We start from the raw sequence: 8,998 nt of genomic DNA on the forward strand, positions 1-8,998 counted from the left end.
TGTATATATTCTAAAAATATTATTGGATTATTATTTTTGATGCATTTATGTAAGCAGCATTCTACTATTGTCAAGATAGGGCTAATTTAACTGCTTAATGTGCTTTTATGTGGTATAATTTGTAAAAATGCTTAATTGTAATAATTTGATCATCAAGTAACTAAAGCTAAACGCAGTGGAGTAAAAAGTACAATATTTGCCTCAATATGTAGTGGAGTATAAGTATAAAGTTACATTAAATGGAAATACTCAAGTACAAGTACCTCAAAATTGAACTTAAGTACAGTACTTGAGTAAATATATTCAGTAACATTACACCACTGGTATGTTAATTATCAAGATACAATCGGTAGATGGTTAGCTTAGCTTAGCATAAAGACTGGAAACAGAGGGAAATAGCTAGTCAGGCTCTATCCAAAGGTAACAAAACCCACCTACTGACTCCTCAAGAAGCTCACTGATTAACATTAAATGTTGTTAAAAACTGCAAAAACAAATCTAGCTTTTACAGGGGGCTTACGTCCATGTCTGTATTTGTGTAAATATGCATTTCTCCTTCCTAAAATTGACCTAACCTTTCAATGAAACTGATAGTCAAGCTGAACAGCTGGGAAATCATCATATTCATAGTTAAACTACAAAAACAAAAAGACAAATATCTCCTGAAACAGTGACAGAAAACATGCTGAAGTATTTTTGTGCTCTGTTGTGTAGTGTGTTAGTGTAAGCATGTGGGCTAATCCTGAAACAGAAGCCCCCTGTCATGAGAAAGTACTCAGAGAGACTAATTCAGTATAGGCCGAGAGAGAGAGAGAGAGAGAGAGAGAGAGAGAGAGAGAGAGAGAGAGAAAGAGAGAATAATCTGAACTGGGTTTATTATTATTATTGTGTGAACTCCAGTCAGAAAACAGACGTATGAAAGTAGATTATGCCTGGTTCACAATATACGACTTTAGCTCTGATTTTCCACTTGCCAACAGTTTTTTTAAGCCCCAGATAAAAGGCAAACCAGTGTTAGCTAAGCACTTGTTCCCCTGAGCAACAATCACAATGTGTAAACTGTTCAAAGACGCAATCCGAAAGTCCACCACATGTGGCTCTTCGGGCCAAATGCAGTGGCTCCCTAGCCTGGGTATACCCAGACTGCCTTGCGTGCTCGAATTTAATTTCGAACCTCCATCCAGTCTGGCAACCAGGGCCGTTTCTTAGCCCTGTATTAGGGATCCAATCACAGAGCGGGGAGGGACGGCAAGACGATGACGGGTCCTACTTGGCACTTGGAAGCTTGTAGTTTTCTTACGGATCCAACATGGCTGCAGCAGACGCGAAACTCTCTTTAGCTGTAGATGGTGTTTTTAATAGTTTAGAGCGAAAGTTGAAAGGCGAAAGGTCTCTCGGCGGCTCCGCTGTCCCCCGGCTCATAGCGAGATCACCGGTAGCGGGGCTTAATCACCGGCGCTACCGTAACGCCGGTGATCTCGCTACGAGCCGGGGGACAGCGGAGCCGCCCAGAGACCCGCAGCAGCTTATTTATTGCCCATAAAATCTGTGGATGTGTGTGGCTGAATGACATGAGGGGGAATAAAGTGTGAAAATAAATCTTGCAGAAAGCGAGAACTGGAGAAGCAAAGCAGCAGCAACACTCTCTCACAGACACACACACAACAAACATCCATTTCTGTTGCTCTACATACGTCATCTGGTATAACTGATCTGATTGGCTAAGAGCTACCTACAGACGCTTTGATAGACATTCTAAGCGCCCAATAAACGGCTCCGGAGGATCGTAAACCACACCTCCTCTACGGAGAAATGAACGGCTGGTTTCCAGACCAAATCTCATTTGAGATTCGTCTGGTGTTAGCCAGGCTAGTGGCTCCCTGTGGCTGTGACGAAAAAAAATATATGTAATGAATTTTCATTTATCATTGGTGTAGGCCCAAAGCAATTTGTATTGTTTGGTTGTAATATGTGTAGCTTATATGCAGCAGTAAAAAAAAGCTTCACAGCTCACGAAAGTCTACAGCCTGGTGCCTTAACCTCTACATTTTCATCACTTGTCATGAGCTTCCCTAGCTAGGCTAGGCCAGCCTCTCATTTGCACTTGGGTCTTGCTGCACCCTGACAAAACTCATATTAATAAATGCCCATTATGACCTATAAGTGATGTTGGTAGGCTTATTTATTTTAAGACTCCAAATGAGGCTTGCGGCTCCATTCTGATGTCTGACGACGGCTCTTCTGTTACTAAAAGTTGTCAACCCTTGCACTAATCCATATTGCGATTTGATCAGTGATACAGATGATATTAAGATCAAAGCGTTCAGAGTGAAAAACTCAAAGCTGCCCTGTCGCTGCAATGCATTCTGGTCCATTTCTCCTCATGTGGTCATTAAAACTAGTCTGTAATTGTTCTTCTTCTTCGGTGGATTTCTCTCTGTACAACTGTCAAACGTGGCAGCTCTAGACAGAAGCCCTGTGACGTCTGCATGTGGTGATCAACAGGAAACGGTAACAAACCCCAAACCACTCAATGGTGCAAGCAAATGAAAGGCACATCGGTAATGTGCATTTATTGTACAATAAGAGTCTAGACAGCAACTGTTGGCCTCTCTACTGGAACTAAACCAGGATGCAGGTCTGACTCATAGGCTGTATATAAAAAGTGAACGTAGTCACTCTGATGTCATCCATTGGTTTGTGGACTGCCCGTCAAGTTCGGCGTTACAGCAATTACCATGTTTTTTTAAACCAGAAGAGACTGTATTTGGACTGGAGAGGAGCGAGGGGTGGATCTGCCTAAGAACTGAGGATCCACGCCCCAAATCATACCCAGCTTTATCATCTATTTTATTCTAAATGGGACCATTATTTACGCAATTAACATCATATTGCCTTGAAGAATACTTGAAACTAGCTATTGAGACCATAATGTTGCCAGAAGCACTTTTACTGATGTTATAAATCAAGTGAGAAGTCTAACTAGCTATGTTTCCATTAAATTCAAAGCAAATTTGGAAGCGAAATTTTTAAATGTTTTGAAATCAACTGGTTTAGAGCAAATAAACAAAGCTGCATTAACATACTTTGGTCAGAAGAAGGCAGTGTAATGTATTGTTGTAGGCGAATCCATCAATAAAGGAGAAGTAGAGAAAAAAACATCAAAAAGATGTTCTAATCGGACAACTTTGGCCACCAACAAGAGAAAAAGGAGAGAAATCTCCAGGAATTGGATTGAGCTGGCAACTTATAATTATTCTTTCATGTCACAGCAGAAATAGCTGATCACTCATGAAAGTTCAATGCTGCAAAAGACAAAAAAACACCTCAAGCAAGTATAAAAACTCTTTTTTAAGAGTTTAAGTTTTATCAAATGTTGGTGTTTCCTTCAAGCTTTTCTCAAGTGAATCCTCAAAATGCACAGAGAAATTTGCTGATGGAAACACGCCTATTTTGTATTAAGATAGACAGGACCGGACTTCTTTTGCAACCGATGGCTGCACTTTGGAAAGATTGCGGGCTTAAAGCACTTCAGCATTTGCTTCACTGCTCAGACCAGGAGGTTGCCGCCTGGTCAGAATACAAGATCTTAAGTTAATCTTTAAGCTTTCAGCTACCTGTAAATCTGTCAACAGGGACATGTTTACCTGTAGGGCTGCTATCTACTATATCTTATACATTTCAAACCACATGTCAGCCTATCTACAGATTGTAATCCACCTGTAGGTCTGATTATTAGAAAAAAATGACGTTGACCATGTAAACAGACTCAGAACTACCTGTAAAGATTTCATTCAGGTGCAGGACTACATTTCTGCAGGCTTACTTCTGGGTCTGTTTACAAGAATTAAACTGCATAAAACTCTATGAACGGGACTGTAAAGTACCTGAAAGTCAATCTTTAAGTTTTAAACTCCCTGTAGAAGCATAGTTGCTCATAGTGCAGGTCCATGCAGTTATAAGCACTACTTCTTAAACTGTTCATCTCTTTCATTTTGTAACAGATATTCGCACCTTTTTTTTTTTAAATCAAATTCTTATTTCATTTTCTATTCTCTATTTAAGTTACAGAACTTTTCCCTGCACCAATATATTAAAGAAAATGAATTGTTTGTTGTTGTTTCTTCTTCGTTTATCACAACTTTGAACTAGCTGTAGTAGCTGAAAAGCATAACTAACTACATTTACTTTTTGCAATAATAATAATATCGGTATCGCCATGTTTTCAACAAAGATATTGCATATCGCACATTTTCCTCATACCGTGCATCTTTAAGTCTAGGATTAAAACAGTATTTAGAGCTCTTAATATACTTCATGCGTTACTTTTTAGTGAGGTTTACAAACTTAAAAGTTGCAATAAAGTGTGATTACATTAAACAATTTGCACATTTCTGCACAATTAACAACTTTTTGAACGCCTGTCACGGTGCGTGTGTTTGTGCAGGTAAACGGCACATAAACTGCCACAAACTCCACGCTGCTCTCTGTGTACTGAAGTCACGTTGACAGGATGTAAATCTCGTGGTCTCAGTGTGGTATCTCACCTCCTGATGAATTTTTTTAAAAGTCCTCACAGGAGACAGCTCAGAAACTGTGGAGAAATGCCGCTCAGCTCCTCATCTTCGACTCTCATTCTGCAGACATCGCTCCAAGTTCCGCAGACAACAAACAAACAGACAAAACAAAACAAAAAAACACTTTGTTTGTTGTGAGCAGAGTGAGTGTGATGGACCTGTCAAACACTCAAAGTGACAAACATTTCTCTGCTCTGCACCGGGACTGAGACGAGCTGGCGCTTCTTGTCTCGGTGCAACAGGCTGCTGGCGACTGCTAACAAGCTAACGAAGCTAATTACTCTCACTTCCTGTTTGCGCCTTCAAAGTAAAATCAATTTCAAAGTTCTGAAGTTAGACATGACACTGACAGGACTGACCAACATGGAATTATAACAAGGCACTAGAATGTTAAACTGGTAACAACAGCAAGCCAAGCGCGTTGCAGTGCCAGTTAATGAACTTCAACTAATTATGTTTAAGTCCATAACTGTTAAGCTCCATTGAAAGTTCAGATGTGACAAACTTCCTGTCATCAGTGCCACATGATGCAGGTAGCAGGACTTTTCCTCTCTTAACAGGCTTTTGCCTCCTGGGGCGCGCACCAAGGTTATAATAGTTTTGGATTTTTCATTAGTTTTAGTTTTAATTTCGTTGTGAATTTTTGTTTTCAAATTCAGTTAGTTTTAATTAGTTTTTAGAGTGAGTTTTCTAGTTTTGGTTTAGTTTTTACTTTTTGAAAATGCTTGGTTTTAGTTTAGTTTTTATTAGTTTTAGTGTTAGTTTTAGTTTTTTTGTAATGGGCTGTTGGGTGCGAGATCATAATAAATTTTGCCTTTATTTCCTTTGGTTTATCATCTCAGCCCCAATAAGGTTATTAACTCTTACAGTTCCAGGTGTTTTAAATTTTGGTTCTAGTTCCCAGTCTCAGTAAACATATTTACCATGTGTTGCATGTTCAAATAGAAACACTGAATTATGAATGAAAAAAGTTGACCAAAACGAAAACTAAGGACATTTTCATTATAGTTTTAGTTAGTTTTGTAACCACACAATACAGTTTCAGTTAGTTATCGTTTTTTTAAAAACTCTAGTTTTTATTTTTATTTCAGTTAACGAAAATGTTTTTTCAATTCTAGTTTTCGTTATTTCATTAGTTTTCGTTAACTATAATAACCTTGGCGCGCACCCATTCCTGTTTGTGAAAAGGAAACCATACAGTAATTAACCTGACTTCATGATATTGGAGCCAGGCAGAGAATGATCACTTCTTACCTCATGTTGCCGGGTGCTGCCATCTTTCCACCTCTCTCTCCTAGCTCCCTAAAGCCCACCTCCATCATCACCTGCTGAGTCAGCTCCAGCTGCTGTAGCACTAAACATTTCAGTTGGTTTAGTGCATTTTGCAGCATCTGCCTGAAGGGCTTGTCGCCATTATTGGCCGTTGGGCAATCAGTCAACCAAAAAATAAATTAAAAATTAAAACATTTCTTTGTTTTGTTTTTTGTTTTTTCAAGTTGTTCGGCCCAAAAGTCCTGCCAGCCAACCGGCATTTGCCCAGTATGCCAGATGGCCAGTCCAGCCCGCTCCTGTGGTTATCTTTATTCTCTTTTAACCTTCAGACTGTTTCTTTAGACTGCTACTGTCCACAACCTTATAATAAATCTGACTTTATGAGTGTCTTTAAAATAAATGATAATAACATTTAGCACCATCGTGACTGTGTGCAGCCTCACAAACTTAATTTATTTTCTTTTATATTTAATTTTCAGACTTTAGAGTTATGTTTCTGTGGTCTGTCTCTGGGAGACAGCCACAGAGAGACTTCTTCTTCTCTTTGTTTAGAAACAGCTGTAATCCTGTTATTGATGCTGCTTTTAGTCAAACAGAAGTAGACTAGTGCCTGGTGAAAGTTGTGTGTTTTGGAGCGTTCTTCACACAGTAAACAACAATTACAGAGCGGCTTGGTGCAGGCGTCGGCTTGTTTTGGCTAACTGCTGTGGGAACAAACAGTTTCTGTTAGTTCTCTGCTCTTTGTGCTCATCAGACATTCATGTTCAACAGAAAGCAGCTTTTCTATAGTTTATAAAGTTATGACTTCATGAATCATAATTCATTGGTCTTATTTGTGCATTTTTTTTTATTTAAAAGCATTACTTTCCATTTTTACTTCCATTTGTGACTTTCTACCTATTTTATACAGTCTATGCTTTGTACACCTGGTTATATATTTCATCTCCCTTTTAAGTGCTTTAGTCAACAATCATTGTTTTAAAACAACTGCAACTGATCATTATTGTCTTAATTGATAAATATGCTTTTTATTTTTCTTAAATAATCATTTCATCTATTAAAAAGTCCAAAAAGTAACACTTTCCCACATCTCCAGCACTCACAGTCTTCAAATGGCCTGCTTTGTCCAAAACCCAAAGACATTTTATTTAAACAACAGATTGTAAGGTATTTGAGCTTGAAACATATCTGAAACAGATTACAAAAACAGTCGACCAGTTGATTAACCATTGCAGCTTCTCTCTATAATGCATTTATTTGACATATTTCCATCTCAGAGTCACTCATTAATTTGACAAAGCCATGCAGGAAACACTGAAATACAAATAAGTTAACTGCTGTATTTGGTTTAAAAAAAGTAACTGATGTTGTAGGTTAAAGTTTTATTGTGAAGGTATACACCTGACTTCCGGTGCTACTCTGAGTTTAGCTTGACTCTGCGTGCTGTGTCTTAGAAGATAATTGGTTCAGATAGTGTATCTTATGAATATTCACTAAGTGCTCAATAAACATTGAATTGAGAAAAAAAGTAGCAAAATTGTAACCAAACAATACAAATAATAAAAATAAAACAAATCATGTTTTATCTGTTGATTACATGTCGTTATTAAACTTAATCTGGAAAGAATCTGTTGTTTTCAAATACATGTAACTGACTTTACTGCTGGGTAGCTAAATGTATTATATTACGTAATAATTTGATTGTATTCAATCTGATTTGTGATTAATTTCAAATACATATAAACAAATTAGATTTTTTTTAAAATTTTATATATATATATATACCATTTTTTTAAAAATCTAATTTGTTATATTATATATATATATATATATATACACACACATATATATATAATATATATATATTATATATATATACACACATATATATAACAGCTAAGCTGAAAATGAAATGAATGGTAAAGAAAAAGAAGGAAAAAAGTATAAGATTTACCTCTGAGATGCTATAAAGTAAATTAAAACACTCAAGTAATGTATCTCAAAATTATACTTACTAAAAACTTAAACAGTTTACTAGTGGCTGAATCTACAGAAGGAAACTCGAGTCTCTAGTCAGAAACAAAAGCTGCTTTATTTTAAAAAAAAGAAAAGAGGAAAAAAAAACAACAAAAGCAGCAGCAACCGATTCCAGCAGCGTTTTCTCATCAATAGAAAAGAAGCTGATGTGAACAGAATATTAATTATTCTCTGCAGGAGCTGCTTTCAGCCCAGACACAAAGTAAAGTTAAACTCCTCACTGATCCCTTATTTCATCCATCTGGGAAGCTTCAACCTTTCCAGCAGTTTACTTTTGATAAAAGACTAAACGTTTTATCAAATTAGCCCACTGTATCTCTGAAGTAAAGCCTGGGAACCTCATCAAATCTGAAACATGGACAGAGTTCACTTCTTCTCCAGTATTACACTTTTTATTCCATTACACTTATTTGGATAACTCCAGTTATTTAATAAAACATAATCAACAAATACATTTAGATAATATTATATGACTATAAGAATTAATTAACCCTAAGCGGAATCCTCTAATCCTCTTTCTATCCAGCAGTGTATACATTAATATATAAAAGATTAGCTCCATCTTTACCAGCTACAACATTTAAGTGATGAATGCATGAATGCATCAATAATCATTGGTAAAAATAATTGTTTTACTGTATTACTAATTTAACTTAACTATTGTGCTTGTACATTTTTGGCTTTTACATTTTAAAATATTCCCTCATTCTAGCTGTGTGCATGCATTTTGGCAGGGTTGCAAGTTCTTTTATTCCTAATTTTGGAGGATGAACCTCAGATCCTAATAACTTTATAATAAACTGTATCCAACAGACAGACACTCAGACCCTTAGGGACAAAAATGTCTCTATTAAAACCATTTAAACCACTTTTTTTTAAATCCCACTAGCTTTTATTGTACAGAAGATGATTAAATTCTTTGTTTCTTTGTAAGAAAACAAAAACAAAAAACAACCCAGTTGGATTATGCAACAAATTGACATTTCAAGGGTTAAAATTCTGAAAATGAATAACCAAAAAAATAAAAATGTGATAGTTATGATAGTTTAAATCATCAGTTAAAAAAATAAGTGGCAAATAATATTACTATATAATTTTGATGGCAGGAAAAA

General features: G+C 36.5%; 1 protein-coding gene across 2 annotated transcripts in view; it reads right to left on the reverse strand.

Moving 5' to 3' along the window:
* LOC131973324 (proline-rich protein 5-like) overlaps positions 1 to 4,986 on the reverse strand; it is a 30,095-nt gene extending 25,109 nt beyond the window's left edge. The window contains exon 1 of one of the 2 annotated variants that reach the window (XM_059335293.1): positions 4,548 to 4,986. The gene's annotated coding sequence lies outside the window, so the exon portion shown is untranslated. The remainder of the gene's footprint in view (positions 1 to 4,547) is intronic. The other variant, XM_059335291.1, reaches the window with a different exon arrangement.
* Between the last annotated feature and the right edge of the window lie 4,012 nt (positions 4,987 to 8,998).

Source organism: Centropristis striata, chromosome 6, assembly GCF_030273125.1.
Source record: "Centropristis striata isolate RG_2023a ecotype Rhode Island chromosome 6, C.striata_1.0, whole genome shotgun sequence".
Classification (NCBI taxonomy): domain Eukaryota; kingdom Metazoa; phylum Chordata; class Actinopteri; order Perciformes; family Serranidae; genus Centropristis; species Centropristis striata.